The sequence below is a fragment of the Aphelocoma coerulescens genome, chromosome 1A (assembly GCF_041296385.1).
Source record: "Aphelocoma coerulescens isolate FSJ_1873_10779 chromosome 1A, UR_Acoe_1.0, whole genome shotgun sequence".
Lineage (NCBI taxonomy): Eukaryota > Metazoa > Chordata > Aves > Passeriformes > Corvidae > Aphelocoma > Aphelocoma coerulescens.
This window is the reverse complement of record NC_091014.1, coordinates 46,090,355-46,112,231: the sequence shown is the minus strand read 5'-3', so window position 1 is coordinate 46,112,231 and position 21,877 is coordinate 46,090,355.

Here is a 21,877-nt window from a genome sequence, read left to right as displayed (position 1 = left end):
AGATGGAGTAATTCCTACCTCTGCTTTCTATTTCTTCAGGAAGGTTTAACTGTACAAGTTGAGAAACGGAACCCACAAATTGAACAAAATAAGGGGAAAACTCTGAGGGACATTAGATTACAAATACGTTTTTAATTGTCATTTAAAGTCTACAGTTTATGGACACTGGCTCCTTTAGGGTTTGCTCTTGGCCTGCTTTAACTCAGAAGACTTATTGTCAAGCTAATAAAGAGCAGGATCCTAAATGTTTACTGACGTTTCTGCTCTGTTTGTTGTAAATGCTAAGTGTTGTAAGTGTTGTAAATGTTGATAGTTTTTGTTAAGTTCTTCCACTAGAAAACTGGTGGTTTCCTATAGCAGTGTTTTAGCACAGCAGAGTCCAGAAAAAATCCAAATGAACTCTATTACTAAAATTAAAACCAGTACTAAGAAAACTCAGAATTCAAACAAGCTCTTCATTTGGAGAAGCCTAGCATGGCAGGCACAAGGGGATAAAGAAGAAGTGTAAAAACACAAGTCTGAGAAGGAGCTCCAAGGTACCATTTTTAACACCTTCTTATCTCCAAATCAACCAAATTCCATATTCATTAAATATAGTCTGTAAGTATAACTCCACAGTTAACTCAGAGTAACACATTTGAGTGGTTACACATAACTTAACCTGCATTTATTTTGCAATATCATTACAATTATGAAGCCACTTTCATTCAATCCAGCAGAAGTCTATTGCACATTTTGAAAGTCAGGCCAGCTAGCCTCATTAAAAAAGCTCTCATCAGTTAAAAGTGTCAGAGCTCCTTTTATTTTCCTTAGCCACAATGCATTCCAGTCCTAACGAACCCGGCACACAAAGAGGTTTATTACCATTTTGCTCGGTTAAGAAACAACAGGAGTCTTCCATGTCAGTGCAGATCATCTAAAACCCCCTCTGCTTTGTATTTGTTATCAGATTTTCTAACCCACCACAGCTAATTAGGCCTTTGCCTTCCAGACCCCAGTTCTTCTCCTACTGCTGCCCTTCAGTTCCAGTTTTACTTGGCTTATGTACATGGAACTGAATGAGCCTGCTTTTGTTAAACTTCCCGGCTTAAGAAGACTCGTTTGGAAAGTGATGAGAAGAATCTAAAACCAGTACCTGAGTGAGATTTAGGCACTTATTCTTTTTCATGTAAATGAGAGGCCCACATTTGAAATATCGTTGAAATTCAAGGCCTTTAGGGCAGGAAATTGCACATTTAGGGTTTTATTCTCAAGCTGGTAGAAATCATTGTAACTCCAGCCGTGCATCCGGCTGGAATAATGAGTAACACCGAAGCCGACCACTCGAGAGGCTGCTGCTGCTGTTGCGTGCTCCAAGGGCAGTGCTTGGGAGTGCTGGGGAGCGTGAGCTCTGTCCATTCTGGCACTGTGGCAGGTTAAAGAAGCCCGGCAGCAAAGGTGGGGTGCAGGCGAGATCACCATGCGCTGGGAACCCCTGGAGCCCACTGGCTGAGGATGTCGGGGCGAGCGCCCATGTGATGTCTTTTGGGAAATGGTAATCTTACCATCCGCTGTGGCTGTGAAGGGCAGGGTCCAAGAGATAAGGCACAGGCTTTGGCTCCTTGCCACGGCTGGGAAGGCAGGTAGGAAAGCGATCGCTTCGGCTCGCTGCACGGCTGGTTTAGCCGACTCGGCTGCCCGCGGGGGTAAACACACACAGCGCTGGCACGGGGAGGTGTCAAAAGACATTTGATTTGCTTGCTTGTTTTTGTGCTTGTTTTCAAAGGGAACCACCTTTCCCCCTTTCTCCACGGGATGTCAGCACGGGCAGAAAGCTCGTCTGTAAAGCAGCGTGCCGTGCAGTGAAAGGCCTTACAGAACCGCCCATCCCTGCGATTGCAGCGATTAGGGATGGGGGCACGGCGTGTCCCGTGGGAAAGGGGACGGCTCTGGAAGTGCAGCTTAACCGGGTGAAAGGGTCTCTTTCAGCAGCCAAGAAAGCATATCAGTATTGACTGGAAACATTAAGCTCGTATCAATAGTTGTATAGTTTAGAAAGTTTGACTTCCTGGAAATTAATTGAACGTTTCTTTTGCAAGTATGAGCACAGTACCCCCTCACGGAGGATCCAATGGATGAATTTGTACTTTTGCATACTTTACAGCGTGGTGCTTGCCATCTGTGACACTTGGATACACATTCTCTGGGAGACTTGTTGGCATTTTTAAAATAAAGGGTTTGGTGTGGGTTTTTTTCCCGATCTGAAGATGAGCTACAGGAACTACAATTTTATTTAGTTGGATAATAAATTAAATGCACATGATTTGTTTGTCTTTAGCGCCTAATATGTCAGCTTTAAACTTTACAGTTAACAGCTGCAAGGAAGCACGAAACTGGAGTTTTTATTTCCCAGCCACTGTCCAGACAGCTGCAAGCTCAAGATCTGGGTTCTCCATTTTCAATAGTTTCCTCAAAATCTTGAGTTCTAGCCTGTTCCTTTCATTTTCAGTGAATGCTGAGCCATGGTGGAGGATGCAATGGGCACAGGGAGCTTCTGCACGGAGTGGTAAAATTTCCAGTAGTCACCCCATCCAGACATGTGAGTTATATCTGCTAAGGTGAATGTGGAGTACAGAAATCATGTTTAAGTCAAAGTTTTATCTTCAAGGCTCCTGGAAAGCTCCAGACTAAAACCCAAAAGCAATAAATCTTCTATGCAAGGTGCTACAATTTGTTACAAAATCTTGCTTTTAAAGACCTTTAAATAACTCCAAACAGAAGCAAGTTAGTGACACCATTTTAGAACAGATTTTTAAAGTAGCTATTAAAGAGTCATTGGCAATTTAAAAATTACTAGCAATTTATTAGAAAACTAGCATAATGTCTTAAAACTGCTTTCAGATTTTATCCTTCTACACCTTAGCAGGTTTTGCAGTGGAAGCATCATATTTCTCACTGTTTTGCTAGGAAGTTCCCTGAGCAGAAGATTCCAATGAGCTCTGATTACTTGTGCCTTAGTGACTGTTGACATTCTGCACCTCATATGGTTCGAGTTCTGATGGAAACATTTCCTATGGCTGGAACATTTAAACTTCCGTTCTCCTGGGTATCTTCCTTTAATAACTTGCAGCAGTTTTCAGAGCTCATAGCAAAAGTACTATCTTAGGTCTTGCCTCTCCACCCAGACCCAAAAGATCACAAAACCTGTAGGAATGTAATTAATTTAAGAATTCTACAAATCTCTTTGATATGGCTGCAACTGGCCAAAAATCACTGAGTAGAACAAGGAGAAAGATAAATGGATCTCTAGGCTCTGTAATCATGTCAACAGCCAGATATCTCTAGGAAATTAAACTAAAAATAATTTCTCTGTAAGCTCTTTCTGTGGGACTAGCCTACCCAAGCCACAGGATATTCTCATTAAAGGACTACTCTAGGAAATGGGAAATCTGACTTAAAAGTTCTGTCAAAGGTCCAAATTACATTATATAACATTTGATTATTTTCTCCAGTGTGGTCATCCTGAGTATTGATTGTCAGGGCTCTAAGTCTGGAAGATTAACTTTGAAAATGTCATGTCATCTTCCACTCTGTTGTTCTGCTAAAGTTTCCTTTCTCCTCTCGTTCTTCATGGCTAACACATCTATAAAACCTACTGTCTGTGTGAATATTGCATAGGTGCATGTGCACTTATTGAAATGTAAAATTCATACTAGAAAATTCTTGGTGTTAGGCTTCTATTTCCAGCACAGCTAATAATTCACACTACATATACATGAGTATATATATATATATTATTATAACAAAAACAATAACAATAATAATAATTCCCCAGTATATATGTACATATTTGGTAACTGTTCCTTTAAGGTGCCAGAAATGAGGCAGCCAGGGATCAGTTTAGGCAACGTTGTAGGCTGTGTGTAGGCAGTGAGAACCTAGAATATGAATTCTGGCTCAGTTTTGATGTAATCTCCACTGAAGTTAGGGGAGTTGCTCTGGATTTACACGGATGTTTATGAGAATGGAGCCTGGCACAGAGCCCTGTGGCTCAGGTTTTATCATACATACAAAATATCACCTAATTGTACTTGCTCCTACAAGATTAACCCAGATGGTGAGATTTCTGCATGTAAATAGCAATGAAATACATTGTGTAATCCCCATGACTGATGTTTTTGAGCACGTTTTAGGCAGTGCTGTGGGGGCTGTCTGCACCAGACTCATTACCTACCGGAGGGCTGACGGTATCAGCACAAAGGCTGGTTTGCAGTTCTCCTGTGATGTCAAATCAAGCCAAAACAAACCACTTCAAAGCAAGGATGTATGGAAGGCAAAAAATTTCTGATTCACTCTCCCCTGAAGGAGAAGGTATAATGCTGACATGTGTTTAGCTTTTGTCCTACATGCCTTCCTCTCCCCACTTTCCCCACTGATACATTTACAAGCTTCTTGACACAGAGATAGGAATTCACATAACTACACAAGTTCAACAGCTCTCACTACTTGTTCCTCAAGTGACTGAGAAGACTCTTTGTAACACCACAGCTACTTGCTGTGAATATGATCAAAGATTAGGCTGACACGTGAAGATTTATGGCCAAGGTAAAGATGGGTGGTTTTAATGGGAGGGTTAACTGTGATCTTATCCTGCGCTGGTTTATTCCCAGTTAATTTCACATGGAGGGCCAGCTCCAACTCTGTCAGATCTCCCAGGTCTGTGAACTCAGAAATCACAGCTGAAAAAAGAGAAGTCACAGACGACTCTGCCCTTAGGTTACCCATGTTTTGAAAGGCACAAATTTGGCCTCTTTTACCTAGAAAACCCTAGAAAGCATGTGCCAGATGCAAGCAGGAGCATGTGGGCCTGTGATGAAAGCTGGGTTTATGACAAAAGCCCAGCATCAGGTGAGCTCCATAACAAGCTTGGTTAGAATTGAAAAGTCTAATTAAGCAGCAGCCAAACAAAGGACAAATAGCTTTGTACTCATAGTGCCTACTGAGAGAGAGTAAAGAATCCACCCAGCTCCTACCAAAATTAAAGACATATTTATAAACAGAATTCTTTCTAACAAAAAGACAAATCTCATCCTTTTGTAACTGTCCTGAGGTCAATGGAGAACCCTGAGGGATTAATTAAAATCAGAGAATTCATAAAACTCTTCTATGATGTGCCAGCTGGTCTTAAACAGGGAAGTATATTAATGGTTTCTCAACAAACATGTTGCAAGATTAGCTTCTTTTATTCAGCAATTCTTGTGTTCAGAAACTGTCTCTTTTTTTCTTCTTTGCAGAAACAATATTCCCAGTACTGTTGGAAAAAGAAAAAAAAACAAACTAATACTCTTTGGATGGATTCTAAATCTTTAATTTGTGAAGACATTGTTCTGGAAGTTGTGGAATCTATTTTGTTTTTCTTTTTATTATAATTTGCAGAAAAATTTTTGCTTTGTAGAAAATGATAAGGATATTTTAAGTTGATAATTAAAAAATTCATTATTTTGGTTAACGGTGTCTTGTCAAAAAAGTCAGAATAAAAATGTCATAGCCACAATCCACTTGGTCCTTTGAGCCAGATTTTCAATACAAGACTTAATGTTTATACATCTAAAATTATATTGAAAAATGTTTTGTAGTTTCAATAGGAATTGCAGTGCCTCTTTAAACAATTCTCTCCAACAAAACTATTTTCACAGTTTCTTTTACTTCAATAGAGAATATGCATAACATCTACAGAAATCCACTCAGATAAATTGAGTAAAGAAATGTAGCCATTAGGAATATTCTTACAACTTCACATATTGGTTTTAGCAGCTTGGAGAAATAGCTCATTCTATATTTATTGTATATCAATAATCCTATTCTGTATGTAATTTTCCTTCCATTTTTCTTTATTTTTTAAAGAAATTAGCTTTACTTATTAGGCCCTCCCAGTTCCCTGAGCTTCCAACAAAAAATGGTTTATTTAAAAAAATAAGAACTTATTTCCATTTCAATGTGTTACAGTAACTTGCTATTTGTTTTAAAATGGAGTGAACAGTACTATATTAATATTTTCTAATAACCTCTCATTTCCAAATCTCAGATTATTTCTAACACAAAGTTGAATATGAACATAAAATACAGTCAAGCTGTGTGTGCAGGAGCACAAGGGCAGAACACAAGTAATACTATAGAAAAACAAAAGCAGCAACAGCAGAACCAAGATTTTACTTCTCTGAAAACTGAAAACTTCCACTTATTTTACTATCTCTGCTCTCCATCTTTTTGGAAGGCATGAAGACATCTTCAGGAAAGACAATTATGGGAAGACGTGCTCTTGTTGCGTGAAACACCATTGTAATATATGGTTGAGTGATGTATGGATTGCAGAAGAGGGAACATCCCCACCGTACATTTGTAGACTTATTTTGTGGCACAAGAAAAAATCTCTATAGAAACATTACATCCCACAGCACAGTTCCTGGAAGTTCAAGAACTGGCTGCAACTATAAGAACTATACTAAGAACTATAACAAAATTTTATTACATAAAATCATAATGACTTATTACTAGCAATTAATTTTAAACTGTAAGAAGATCTGTTTTAGGAATGTCTTGACTGGATGTTTGGTGGCTTATTTGTACAGACAGAAAGCAAGCTTCTGAGCTTCAGCCAAATCCAGAACCATCTAAACTACATAAAGCCTTACTTCTCAAAGCTGAGCATGTTACACAAGAAATGTTTTTGATCAGTTAGTGGTTACATTTCTGCTGGCTCTGTGCAAACAGCCGTCCACTTTTCTCCAGGCTGGTCCCATCACATTTTTGTAGTAGCAGAATATGATAGACAGCAGTCAAAAAAGCCTTGATCCAATTGCCATAGATGTTCAGTGGGAATCTTTTATGCCACCAGTTTTGCTTGGATTTGATCAGAAGCAAAGGGATTTTCAAGATTTAATCCTAGCATAACTCTATCTTTTCCAGTACCTGTCCCCAACTGCAACAAAAAAATGTGCAAAGGTGGAGGTCACTTGAACGAATGCTCAGGGGAGACATGGAAGGCAACATTAGGCAACACTCCTCACCTTCTGGAGCGTGTCTTAGGGTTTCTCAGGCCTTAACCTCTCTCCCCTTCTCTTTCCTCTCCTTGCTCCTTACCTTTCCCATATTATCTATCCAGGTCAGATCCTCTGTTTCCATTGCTTCCACAGGCCCACACCGTATGAGAAAATGCGACCAGGAAAAGAAGAATACAAAATGAAGCCAAATCTCACTCATCACGTCACAGCACGTCTCCGCACTTTGGAGCCAGACATGGTCCAGGACAGACCAGGTCAAGATATCAATGGCTCTCTCCTCCTTATAAACCCCCAAGCTGCAAATCTGAACATGGAGATACACATGAAAGGATTTACATGAGTCCATGAACCCAAAACAACTGTTGAAAGTTATGTATCTAGTGCAATAACTTCTTCATCAGCAGGGCAGCACCAGTGAACCTTAACAATGAGTTTGAACTTCTGTTGCACTCAGCACCCTTTCAAACTTCAATTTCCACTGATCTAACTCTTAATTTCTTCCTAATAGACATGTCTCTGTATCTCTGATGCCTTAGGTTTTAACTTTCATGTTTTTCAAATCCTACTGCCTAGTGTGTAACTCTGAAGTTTCTTGTAGCGTGTTCACTTCTGCTCTCTCATGCTAGGTAGGCATAACAAAGCCTCTCTAGGCCTGCTCTCCAAGGACACTCAGACCGTCCAAGGCCCAAAAGTATCAACCAAAAGCCTCTAAAGGAAAACTACATCGTTAACTGGACCTTTAACTGGAGAATTAACCCTGATATGCAAATGAACCCAACTTATAAAAGTGTGAAGAACTCGTGACCTGTGGTCCATCTTGGGGTCCATCTTGGCAGTAGCCTCTGGCTCTCCAGGGTGTACCTTTGAATGCCTTTAAAATAAATACCTACCTTTATTCCCTTATTCTCGTCTAGTCTCTGTTTTTAGGTGGCCTCTTCAGGCATCATCTCTGTCTTGTACTTCAGGGTTAGTTGCAGGCCATGCTCGTTTACCTTGTGCTCATTTAAGGGATACACAATAAGCAAGGAACAACAGCTTCCTTGCATCCACTTTCCCCCCACCCCCAATCACTCAGTAAATGATATAGTAATTGTTTATTGGAAATTACCTCACAGTTTCCTAATTTTGTGGGGTGATCTGAAGAACAATTCTATTACAACACATAAATGCCTTGGAAGTATTCAGCTGGAACCTATAACCACAGATGATTCCTGAGTTGTTGGCAGCTAAAATGTAACCCACATTTGTAAGTGGCAAATTGTATGAAAATAATAATCTTTTTGGAGATAGATATTCCAGAACTCATGATGCAAAGAGACAATAAAAATGATTGTGTAAGGATGGTTTGGAGAAGCATTATTTATATGAAGTGTCCATACATTCAAAAAAACTCCCCAAATAAAACAGAATACTCCTGTGCTGACATTTTACAATTACTAAATACTCACATGAAAAGTGTACTTTTTAAATTTGAGAAGTATGAATAGATTTTGCCAGCACTTAACTCCCTACCTTTTTTATTGTATAGGTAGATAGGTTTGCACAATATTTCTGTACGTGAAATTGGTGCATATAATATTTAAAAGACAAGCATTTTTAACAAAAGCAGAACAAGTAGGAAATGCAAGTATTAGCAAAACCTCTCTAGACTTATAAAAAGCAATGGATGTTGAAATCAGTGCGAATAACAACATAGGATGTTTTGATGATCGGTTAAAGGTGAACTAAATGCTTCTACAGTTTCTGTCAAATATAATTGCAGTAGCCCAGAAAGCATGAGTGCTGCAACTTTCATTAAATTTAACTGTTACCCTTCCTAGCATCAACCTCTTAAATCTTGGTAATGAGCAGCAGGCATTTCAGTAAGGTCAGAAATAACTATGATTTTCTAAAGAATTTCTACTTCATGCATGTATCCATTTTCAGCAGTTAAAGACACCATCAACAGTCCTTTTTTCTACTTACTGCTTCTGATTTACTGGCTGACTTTGTTATTTCCTTTGTGCAGTTTATAGGACGTAATTATCTAAAACGGAAAGGAGAGAACTTCTAATAGACATTTTTCTGCAGACAGTTTCTGCTTTATATTTATTTAGTTCACCAACCTCTCACATCGAGGAAGATGTACTGGCTTGCAGAGAGAATAAAAATGGCAGAACTGTGATGAAAATAACCGATAAATAGTGAAAGATATATTACCCAATCATTCATTATTTCAGCCATGTAGTTTCTGTACTATAAAATCAAAACAGAAATTAAGCCATCACTTGCAAAATGCATCAAAGGTCCTTGTGACTGTAGGGACCCAGCACAGGATTTATACTCCTTTTAAAGCAAACAGTCTCTTTGAGAAATGGTGAATCAACCATCCAGCTGCAAAAAAGAGTGCTTTGTTTCATATTCAGGTTATTTAACCCCATTTTCAAGATGCCTCCATCAATTTCAAAATGAAAATAATTTTGAAATGAGGAGTCCAGACATGCTCTGCTGAAAATGTTTAAACTAGGCTACCAGCACTACCAAAATTAGAATTTTCTTAGCTGTTTATGTCACATGCATAGAAGACACCACGCTGTACAAAGCCCAATTTGTAAATTGACTCTCAATCTCATTTACATATTGCATAGGCCCATCTTACAATTCAAGTGCATATTATTTCCCAACACTTAATTAGAAAGGATGCGTGTCTGAACATGAGTTACTACATCTTGATTCTTCTCTTGATGAGGCAGTTCAGTGGCAACATTGAAAGCCAAGTGAAGTGAATGAAAGGGAAATTGTCCCAGATTTTTGTTTGGAAGATGAGCACCAGAGAGCAGCAGTTCCCAGGAGTTGGAGAGCTGTCAGCCAGCAGAGCAGCTTCCACTGTACTCAGTATTTGCTGTGAGAAACAAAGCTGCAGCTTGTGTTTAAAAAGCTGCAACTTTGTTCTTGTGTTCTTGTGTTCTTCTAACAAGCTCTTTTAGTTTAAAAATGAGATTTTGTGTTATTAAAAATGACTGAGATTATTTTAGAGAACAGTTTTTTTTGTTTGTGCTAGACCCAGCTCACCATGCCTTTCCTCTATTCCTATTTCAGGGATTTCTGTGTCTGTGAATTTTCAAAGTTTGAAAGGGGAGGTGCTAATCCGCACATTAGATATGGTGCAGGAGAATCCTGAAGTGCCTGGTGAGTGTCCCTGGCACTTAGCTTTCAGTGCCATTAGAACTTCACAGCTCAGGCTTATGCTATTAATTTTCCTCCCTTAATTACAGCATACTCTTTTTTTCTACCCAAACCTGCTACCTGTGTAACCTTCTCAGTTGAGGGAATACGACTTTTAACATGACAGACTTCAGGCTTGGAGAATTATCAGCTATTTTGAGCTGTTTGGAAGTGTGAGAGAATCTTGCTCTTTTCCTCCAATCTTTTCTGTGCAGCTGAGCTTCACCACAATCATCAGGCCCCGTCTCTCTTGTCTCAGCACTGCCATATAACAGATTGCTAGAGTGAACAAAAGCACACAAAGAATTTTAAGATGACATGCTGGGTCAGAACAAGGGTCCATCTATCCCATCTGGTTGCAGCAGCTGCAGGGAGAGTCCATGAGAAAGAGGCTGATTATAATCCTTACATTCTTATATTTTCCCAGTATCTAGAAATCAGGGATTAGGGACTTGCTGAGCAGAGCTGCTGGTTTAACACTCAAATACCTCACTCCGTGTAACCACATGATTTTATTTTAAAACTCTTCATATGCTAAACCTCCATGGCATCCTTTGGCACTTCCACAATTTTATGTATGCTACGTGGAAAATCTTTTTCATTTGGTTTAGGTGTGCTGTTAAAGCTTTCTGCTGAATGATCCTTGTTCTTGTATTGGGAAAAGCAGAATTGTTCGATCTTCCTGTTCTCTATATCATTCAAGATTTTTATACATCTTAGGTGTGTCCTGCTTGGACCTTTTTCCATAATTAGCAGTCTTCATATATAAAGCTCCACTTTACACATAAGCCTCTGCTCATTTTTGTTACCTTTCTTTCTGAAGTTTTCTAACTTCCACCATCTTTATGAGACAGGGGCTGAGGCACAAGCCAACCCTGTCTCTAAGCTGTGACAGCATTATTAAAATAATGCTGCTTTCTCTTAGTCCACCCCTAATGTTGTTCAAAATTTATTTGCTTGCTTTTGACCAGGAAAGGTTGTCAAGCAGATGTGTTTGGAGAACTGTCCTGAGTTGTCCCTCATCTCCAAAACAAAACCAGCAAAATTTTGATCTGATAATTGCCAAAGTGCACTTAGGACTGCCTTCCCAAGAGTGTATTACCTCACATTTACCAGGGATTAATTTTATCTTCCATTTTGTCACCCGTTCAACGTGATGCAAACTTTTGAAATTCTTCAGTATGCTTTGGTTTCAATTGTTCTGACTACTTCCAAACCACCAGCAAACTTTCCCCTCTCAATGTTCTTCGACTTTTCTAGGTGATTTGTGGCCATTCCCAGCCAGATCCCCCTGGGATTCCCCGAGTAACTGCTCCAGGAAGAATAGCAACCATTTATTCCTGCCTGCTGCTCCATCTCCTTTGAGCAGTTATTAATGCACAGCAATCTCCCCCTGACGTTAGGTTTCTGTAAGATTGTTTAGGAAGGGATATTTTAGAAAGGTTTAGGAATCCAAAGGTAATTTTTTTTCTCAAGTTTCCCTTGTCTACAAGGGCAATGATCCTTTCAAAGAACTGTACAGGATTTGTGAGGCATAATTTCTTTATTTATGAACCCTGTCCACTATCTCCAGTAAGCTGTATATATTCATGTCTACTAATTCTGCTCATTATTATAACTTCCACCAGTCTGCCTCAGCAGGAAGTCAAATTTACCATTCTCTGGTTTCCTGGCTCCCCTCCGGAGATTATTTTAAAAATTGAGGCCACATTTGCCACCTTCCATTACTCTGGAACATGGGCCAATGTAAGCTATAAGTTACACACTACTGTGAAAAGTTCAGCAATTTTATATTTGAATTCCCTTAGATCCCTCGAGTGATTGTTACCTGTTCCTGGCAATGTGTTGCTACTCACTTTATTGATTTGCTCTAAAACCTCTCTACTGACAGTTCAATTTGACATAACCCCTCAGCCTCACCCCTGTAAATAAAGACTTGTTGTGCAAACTTCCTTAAGTCTCTCTGTGCTGAATTCTGACACAAAGAATCCTTTTCCTCCTTTTTTTTCTTTCTTTTTCTTTTTCTTTTTCTTTTTTCTTTTTCTTTTTCTTTTTCTTTTTCTCTTTTTCTTTTTTCTTTTTCTTTTTCTTTTTCTTTTTCTTTTTCTTTTTTCTCTTTCCCTTTCCCTTTCCCTTCCCCTTCCCCTTCCCCTTCCCCTTCCCCTTCCCCTTCCCCTTCCCCTTCCCCTTTCCCTTCCCCTTTCCCTTTCCCTTTCCCTTTCCCTTTCCCTTTCCCTTTCCCTTTCCCTTTCCCTTTCCCTTTCCCTTTCCCTTTCTCTTTCTCTTTTTCTTCTTAACAAGCTTCTCTGAATTTGTTAACCACCCTTCTTAAAGTGCTGTGATAACATAATTGACTTCCTAACATTTTTCTCCTTTTAGATCATTAAACTTTGGTAGTTTAGACACTCACGAGTATCTTTTCTATGAGTCTATCTTGAACTGTATCTTGTACAATGCTTTTTTCCCTATATATGTATAGTAATCATCTAGACCAGTTTGGGGACTTTTTCTTTTCACTTTTCTTGAGAAAACACAGTCATTTATGATGTCTTCAACTTCTGTCTCTGTGTGATGCCCGCAATGACATTTTCCCATTTTCAGGGGGATAAGTGATGGCTGAAATTTTCCATTACTGTTCTGTTTCTGATCCTGGAGGCCGTGGTCACCACTGTGCTCCACTGATGTTGCCCCAGTATTAACCTATAACCCACAATTTCAGTCCAGAGTGATACCCTAGGACTTGTTGATGTGAATGACTTAATCATATTATTTGAGTGCCAAGGATTTCTTTAACACAGATACAGTTTCTCCACCAACAGACAGCTATGGTTTCTGTTAGGATTTTTACCTTCGTGCTACACTAATTTTCTTTCCTTTCTCCCAGTTTGCGTTACAATATCCTGTAACAATATCTTCATTTAGACTCAAGTATTTCCATTCATCTGACTGTTTTCTGACCATTACCTTTTGCCTACAGGCATTGTACATTTTTGATCTTATTTTCATTGTGTGTTCTATTTGATTGCAGCTTTATTTATTTTTCAATATTGCTCAATGACTCCATGGACTTCTTTTGCATATTCTTTTTCCAGAAAAGAGAGATTTTATCTCTTCCTCTGTGGAAGATGAATCATCCTGGATTGGGTGTGATTGTTGATTTTTCACCTTTCTTTCACTTTTGTACATGTATAACCTTTTAAAGTGAAGTTTATGAAACTTCACTTGCAAAACAAAGTAAGAATTACATTACGTTGATGCTAATGGCACTCTATTAACAAACTGGTCTGTTAAACCAAAGGTAGAAATAGTCCTTTGTGATGAAGTATCCCTGTTCTTTTCTGATTTATTTGATTGCTGATACTTATCTAGTAAAAGTTCAAATGTTCTCCATGACCCCTGTATGACTTTATTTAATAAAATCTGAGCTGCGTATATAAGGCAACCCAATCGACAGCAATAGCAGAGCTGAACACCATTAAAATGCATGATGCACCTTTTAGAAGTTTTAGGAAAGACCAGTGGAAGTGGCCACATCACAGTGGCACAAGCTAATGTAAATTATACTTGGTACTGTTTTCATCTGGAGATCACAGCCCCTTACCTTTTGCACCCCAGAGAAGCATGCTACCTAGTGGAACTTTTCTTTTAAAAGATTGCTTTGAGAGCTTTATTGCCTTCAGCAGAGTAGTTTTTTCTTCTGGCCTTGATCCTGTCAGCTGATCTGGTTCAGAGTAGACAGAATCTGTACCAGCATGGAGTCCTACTTGGTCCTGGGGTCCTGGGAGAAGGTGAGCTCCTTGCTGGAGCTGGGGTCATGCAGGGGCGCCAGTAAGAGCTCATCTCAGTGCTGTTAATTTCCCCAATGGGAATAATTTTTCATGTTCTTATCAGAGTTCCTCAGCTCCTCAGAAATAGAAAAAAATATACATAATTACTATTTCACTGTTACTTTCAATTGTAAAGTATTTTTAATGACAAACAATATTTAAAATATCTGTGTGTATACACAGTTATATACCCACACGCACACATTTGTGGATGTAAAGCATACACAAACACACATGTATACATGTGCTGGCCCTCACGCACAGAAAACCACTAATTATACCTTTGAGAAGGAGAATAGAAAAAGAAATAAACTTTTTCCAGGCGCTTCATACTAAGTCTGAAGAAAAGTCTCCAGATGCCAATTTTCTTACAGCAATTATTTAATCTGTTCCTGGATTTAGCTCATTTTTGGCTAATCTTGCACAAATTGTGTATGTCTATATGTACATATATATGTATTTCTGATAAATATTTGACTATATATATATGTTCATTTATCTATGTGTTTTTGGGCTCCACACTTTTTCAGTGGCAATATGCCTTTATAATACAAAGGTAAATCAAACCTTGCATATATTTAGGGAGCTGAAAGACTGTTGTTTTCTTTTAAAGACAAAAGGTATTTTTCAGGGCAACACCTTACACACAAATGTTGAAGCTTGTGGAGTGTGAGATTAATTGTTGCATATGTCAGGAAGGAAAAAAATGCTTCAAAATTATCCATCAGAAGATCTAGCATGGTAAGAAGTGGGATAAGCTGTTAAAAAAACCAGCACAGGACTGAAAAAGGGGAAATGTAACTCCCCGAATCTGTAAAATTAAACTCCTAAGTGCTTTGAAGTCCATGAGAGATTCCTGTCTTGCTCAGCTTGCATTTGTTTAGTTGTCCTTACCTGATCCAAGTGAGAAGAAGTGAGCCACAAGGTTGTGATAAGACTGAGTAGTTTGCATAGGATCATTGTCAGCAACATACAAGCAAAAATCTTCTCTAAGGGTCTTGAAATATAACAACAGGCAATGAGCTGAAAAAAGTCTAAATAAAAAAAAGTTGTTATTTTCCTTATTAAAAATAGTTTTAATACATTTAAAGAATCATCATGACCTATAATAGTCCCTGATATTACACTATTAAAAAACTTAAGGTTATATAAGGAACACTATTTAGCCAGTATATATCTGCTTAAATGAAATCTACGTGAAAGTCAATTCACTCATGAAATCACTATCTGAACTCTGGAAATGGAATTTGCTAAAGCATGACATTTCCTTTTGGCCATCTCTTGTCTCTTCTGCTGGAAGGGTATTTTCTTCCTATCAGATGTGTTCAATCCAAAAGCTACTTCAATAATGTGATAGAACTTGAGAAACCCGTTGAGATCTGAAAAAAGCCAAGTTTCCTCTTCCAGTTTATAAAAATGAGGTGCGAGAGGGTGACATCTATAAGTTTCAAAACGCTGAAAAACATGCTTATCAGAAACCATTAGTCTGATTAAATGTCTATGAATAATGCTTTTTTGTCTAAGATATCATTTGTTATAAATGTGTAGCCTGTTCCAATTAAAACTTTTCTTCTTCATTCAGCAAAAGAATTGCATTTTTAAGCCATGTATCTAGTGTGTATATAGTATATCATCTTGGCTACCAAAAAGGAAATACCAATTATAGTCAAGGGCTACTTCTAGTAACAAACCAACATACTTTAATAGCTACCAACAAGTGAGAATCAGTCTATGTGTAGGAAAATAAATCTAAACTCCAAATATGAGTAGAAAGTCAAAATGAAAAAAAAGAGTATTTTATATATGGCTAAAATTAAGTTATTTCAAATCATCTTGTGTTGCCCTGGCACAAGAGGTCTCTTGTCGGCCAAGAACTCATCCGCAGGACAGGTTCAGAGAGAAACTGGTGAGCCCTGTAATGGGCTGAGCACTGGAAAGCCTGTCTGGGAGCGCGATTTCCGTGCTCCATGCAGTGGCCAGCAAAGCTTCTGGCTTTTTCGGTATAATGTCTGCTGGTCCTGAAATAACCAGAAGATACACAGAACTGAGTTAAAGATTCTGCAGCCTTCAAAGACCATCAGGTATTAGAAAAGTTGGTTCAGGGCTTAATTTTACTACAAATACCAAGAAACAAATTGTATTTTATGGGCTTATTGGATTTTATATTGATTTCAAAAGAGTGAGTTGGTGAGACAGGTAGATTGGCAGGATCACAGGTAGGACAGGTAGAGTGGCTTGAAAGCAGTTGCCTAACTTTATCCCCCACTCCATCTCAAACCCTTTCATTCTGGCCTGCCTATCATTTTTTGGGAGTCTCTTCAGTTAGCACTTGATTAAAACATGCCTTCTGCAAAGCTTTGCACTTCTGATATGGAGACATCAAGAGATGAGAACTTCACCATGCCTGTCTGCTGTTAAACAACCTCATTGATCAAAATCTAAATTTTGCATCTCATGTGAGTTTATATGGCTTTGGCTTCCAGCCACTTACTTTGTGCCATTTCCCAGTTGAGCATAGAGCACTTTTGTAGCTATTATTTCCACCTCCTGAAAGAATTTATTTGCTACAATAAATTTTTTAAGCATGCTTTCCTGCCCAATTGTTTCTTGCTAATAAGACCTCTGTTACAGCAGTCAGGAGAGACAGCAATATGTTCTTACCTTGGATGGCAATGCAAACCCCATGCTCACATATGTAGATGAGATGCCAGACTGTTGCTCTTGAATAAAGAAGAAGTCTTCACTATATCAAACAGCACAAATTTTTATTGTTGCTTTCTGTACTCAAATGGAAGGATAAATCAACGAGAGGAGCCCAGGCACTACCAGGGAAGGTAAAGCTCCCTGGACACGTGTTGCTATTGCCTCAGCCGCAGACTTGCTGCTTACCCTCTTTTTTCTGAAATCATAGATAAGAAACTTGTTCAAAGTGGATTGCCAGAGTTTATTTATTGTACTTTACTAAACTTCCCCCTTTTAAGCTCTTTAAACAAAGAGGCACTTCATAGCAAACCTCTCCTGGTTTGTCAGTCAAACACTTTGACCTTTCGCAGCTCAGCTGTGATTGAAGGGTATTTTTTGAGTTTGAAAGGCTCCTATGGGATCTCAGTCATTGCCCTGCATATCACAGGGAATAACCCAGGCAGCCCTTGTCTCTCCAGTCTGCACTTTGGTTTACTTTGGGGTGGTTTGGTTGCTCTGTTGCCCAGAGTATAAATCTCTCTACAAAGTCACCTGAACTAGCCCCAAGCATGCACACCACCTGGCACTACAGCCTTTTAGGCGAGCACACTCTAGGGCACCAAGGGATCAGGGTGAGACACTATTGGATAGGAAACCAAGATGCGAGAGAAGCAGTGGAGAAGAAGGAGAGATCCATGCTGGCCCCTACATGGTGCTGGATGCTGGAAATGGTGGTCTCTTGCCTTTCACTGAAGGCTCTGCTTTCCCCACTGGAAACAATCATAGCTTGGGCTCTCACATGCCTTGTTCAGATGTCCTGTCTGAGGGATAGTCAGGAGGAGCCACTGCTCTGAAGCAGGAAAGGACATGCCTCAGTGTCCCAGAATTTGACCTGTTTTGTTTCTGTTCAGTTGAAGGGCTATTTTTAAACATCATAAAAGCATAGGAAAAACAATTCTGGTGCTGTCATTGTAGGGCCTGCTGGTACCTGGCCTACTGCCAGGGCATTGCTGGGTGCTCTGTTCAGGGTTTCCCTCTGGTACCACATTTATCTGTTTTTCATTCTCCAGAGAATCCTCTTTCTTATTCTTTTACTCCATAATAATTTGATTCCTCCCTTTTTTTCCTTTCCCTGAGGGAAATAGGATGGACAGTGGCAATGGAGATGCTCTTTAGGGAGAGTGTACACTCCTCAGTGGTCTGTACTCCCCACCATCCTCAGTTGTGGGATACTACTAAGGCTACTACAGGGTACCTCCCTGCCTGGGTATTACCTTTGGTGCTGCTTTGTAACTGCACCATAAACCATTTTACCCATTTAAACTGGATATCCTTCCCTGAATCCATTAGCTTTTTTGGCATGGGAAATGTTTACAAATCTAATAAGCGGGAAAGTGTCTCAATACACTTTCTTGACATCTGCCATAGATGTTTTTTAATTTTCCTTATGGATAGCTAACTGCTTGAAAATGAATAGAGTGCTCCTTGTGCCATGAACTTTCAAATTACTGTTTTTTATTTCCCTGCAGCATCTCCTTGGTTCTAGCCAAGTCTACAATCTTATCTACAATATTGATTTTGTAGCATTGCTAGAGTACAGTCTGTCCAAACTAAGCAGAGGGATAAGTAGCATACAGAACTTTCAACACTGAGTCACCAAATAAAATGTTGCCCAGGTCACTGCATTATCGAGGTACCCACAGTTTTTCAGTGCAAGCCACAGAAATCTACCTTATCCAGTGTCCTTAATTACTCAGGCTCCTGGACCATATATTAATGCCTCTTGGAAGGAAATGCTAGTCAATGTTCAGGGTTTGCAAGGAGAATTGATTATGGAAGTCAGTTACTATTTGGTATTTTACTGATTATCTACAAAGGATGCAGTATTTTACCAAAGCCTGTGTAAAATACAGTAAAACTCACATTTCTGTAAATGCAGTAAAAACAAATATGTGGCAATTTCCTTGCTTACCATTTCCAAGATGACTCTTCCAGGGAATACAACTGCACAAGGTTTAACAAGACCAAGTGCAGGGTCCTACACCTGGGTGAAAACAGCCCCCTGCAGTGCCACAGGCTGGGCGCAGAGTTGCGAGAAAGGTGCTCAGAAGGAAAGGACTTGGAGGTGCTGATGAACAACAGCTGAGCATGAGCCACTGTGTGCCCAGGTGGCCGAGAAGGCCAAAGGCATCTTGGCCTGTGTCAGCAATAGTGTGGCCAGCAGGACTCGGGAAGAGATCAGCCCTGTGCACTCAGCACTGGTGAGACCACACCTCAAGTTCTGTGTCCATTTCTGGGCTCCTCACTGCAACAGACATTGACATGCTGGAGTGTGTCCAGAGAAGGGAAACAAAGCTGGCGAAGGGTCTGGAGCACAAATCTGATGGGGAGCAGCTGAGGGAGCTGGGGTTGTTTAGTCTGGAGAAAAGGAGACTTGGGGGTGACCTCATCACTCTCTACAATGACCCGATGGTTTTCTGGGGCTCCCTGTAAATAAGACCTCAGCCTCTTGCGCACCATTCTACTCCGTTATGCTTCTTTTATTACAGCCTCATTACATGGAAATTGAGCGTTAAACTAGCACAAAACCGCTGGAGTGGAGTAAGGAATTGGGATCCTCCCATTTTACGCATATAGTTATGCCACGAGCCAAAGTGTGGGTTTCAGATTCTGAAGCTCTTGGCCTTAGGCTTTGTGTATGCATTGCTTCAACACAGCTGTAGGTTTGATGCTGTCTTACTAGGTTGTATACTGGGAAAACACTGCAAAATAATTTGATTCTGGGAAGAGATTACAGCACAAGTAGACAAAAAACCCCATGCAGTGTGTCTGACAGCTCCTCTTGCTGCTGCAGGAGCTCCACCTTTTCTCACAGGCAGCTGCCACCCTCCATCCAAAGTAAGGGGAAGAGAGGAGAAGAAGAAAATATGAAATCAAGGATGAGCACAACAGTCCCAGGTGTGACCACAGCATTAGTACTTGGCGTTGCACAGCCAGTCCCTGGGAGGACCAGGGACGTGGGTGGCGAGGCCATTCCCATGGGAAAGGACTGACATTGCCTCGTGCTTTCTCAGAGCCTCCTGGAGCCCAAGCACTGCAAGCTTCCGCTCCCTTCACATCCTGAGAGCAATTGCTCCTCCCTGAGCACAGATGATTTGCAATTATGCAATACGAAAAAGGCAGATGGTGGCATGGGCAGCGGTGCAGGAACGCACCCCTGAGGTGGCCTGGCAGCAATGAAGAGAGTGGTGGGAAGGGAAGGGCCAAGGGAAGACGCTTGGTCTGCTGGTGCCCAAGGCCAGCCCTTGATGCACAGACACCAAAGCAGGCCTCATGGACAAGCACTGGCAGAAATGTTTGGTGGTTTTGTTTCCTGAGGCAAGGAACGTCTTTCTCAGGATGTCCTGCCAGCTTCCAAGAATGGCGTTACATGTCACCATGATTGCCCTGGGACAGAAGAATACTGTGTTCTAGGTTAATTATAATTGACTTTTGAATAAAAATTCTCCATTCCTCACCCCACTGATCCCTTTGCTATTTGACTCCAGTGTGCACATCTAAAATTAGTGCTTTTGAAAGTTCTTCATGGCAGGGGTTGTAAATGGTATATTTTCCTAAGTCTGCTGCTCTCAAGGCTTATGTTTTGCCATCTTATGACTTGGCTCATGGCCAGAATTGCATCTGCATAAATTTGGGACTTGAAGGCTTGGTAATATGCTGTGACTTCAATAACAAAAGAGCTGAAAAAATTCCACTTAAGCATATCAAGCTCACTTAAACAAAGAGCATTGTTATTTAACCCTTACACTTGTACTAGCAAGAACATGGGAAATAAATCTGCAGCAGTCAACAATCTAGCAGGGTTTCAGCGTGGTGTTATCCCCTCCCGAGATTTCCTTGAAACACCTTTGTGGACGTTTTGACACATGGCATGTAATCTCAGTTCAGCACTGCGTGGATGTGGTGGGACCTGCTGCCACTGTGTGCACTGGGGAGGAGGGAAATTGCCTTCTCCTTCACTGCTAACAGCCTAAGAACCCCACTTTGACAGCCTCTTCAGAACATGGCATCTTATTTTTGTGCATTTTTTAATGACCATTCATTACATAAAAATAAAAAATAGGTCACCAAATCATCTGCACAAATAAGACAAGTTTTATGTAGTCAAAGATTTGGGTTTGGACCACATTTCAGTGGGGTGTTCCCTAAAGAGTATCTCAAAATAAAACTAGGCTATTCAAAGGAACACTCTTCTATTTTCGTAATGAGTTTTCTAATTTTAGTCCCCACCGTGGGCCCCAGGATTCTTCTGAGTTTTGGACCAGAGACGTGCTGATAATAGGGGTTGAGATTCCCCCATGCAATCTGCTTCCTCTGATTCAGAGCTTGTTTACTTGAAGAAGGTAGTACCGAGCATACTATGGGTGAATGCAAAAGGCAGCTCCCGATCCTTTGGCATCCATCGTGTGTGTCTGTAACACATTCCATTGTGCAGTTTGTACTGTATCTTTGGTAGCACATTGCCACAGACAGTGAAAAAGCACTTGCAGCAAGGAATAAAGGTGAGGTACACTTGCTCTTGTTTTCTCACTCCCTCACATTCCTGCCTGTCCTTCATCCTACTTTTCTTCTGATGTCAGGGTAACGCCATGTTCATTTAATCTCTCTGGTGTGTGGCATGCAACAATGTCCTCTGTGATGCTATATTAGCTGTCTCCAAGCCTGCCTTTTTAGGGCTTCACTCTGCTCCCTGCATTTTAGCGGCTCTTTACTGTGGCACCATTCTCGTCATTCCTTCTGATATTTTTGTCTTTGAGTTTCTCCACATCCTGTCATTAAGTGATTTCTTGAAGCCACACTATGCACCCCTGTTATTTTCTTTCCCTCTGAGCGCTTGTCTTTGTCCACCATTTCAGCTAAGATAACCAGGATAACGATTTGGTGTTTACAATTGCTAAAAAAAGTGAAAACCATAGAGGATTTAGGCATACCAGTGCTGTGATTTCACTACCAAATCATCGATGGAAGCAGCATGGCCCAAAGGACAAGGGCTGGACAGAAGGGCGGGACTTTTACCCTCCAGTTCTGGTGACACTCAGAGCAATTGCTTAACTCACTCTCCTC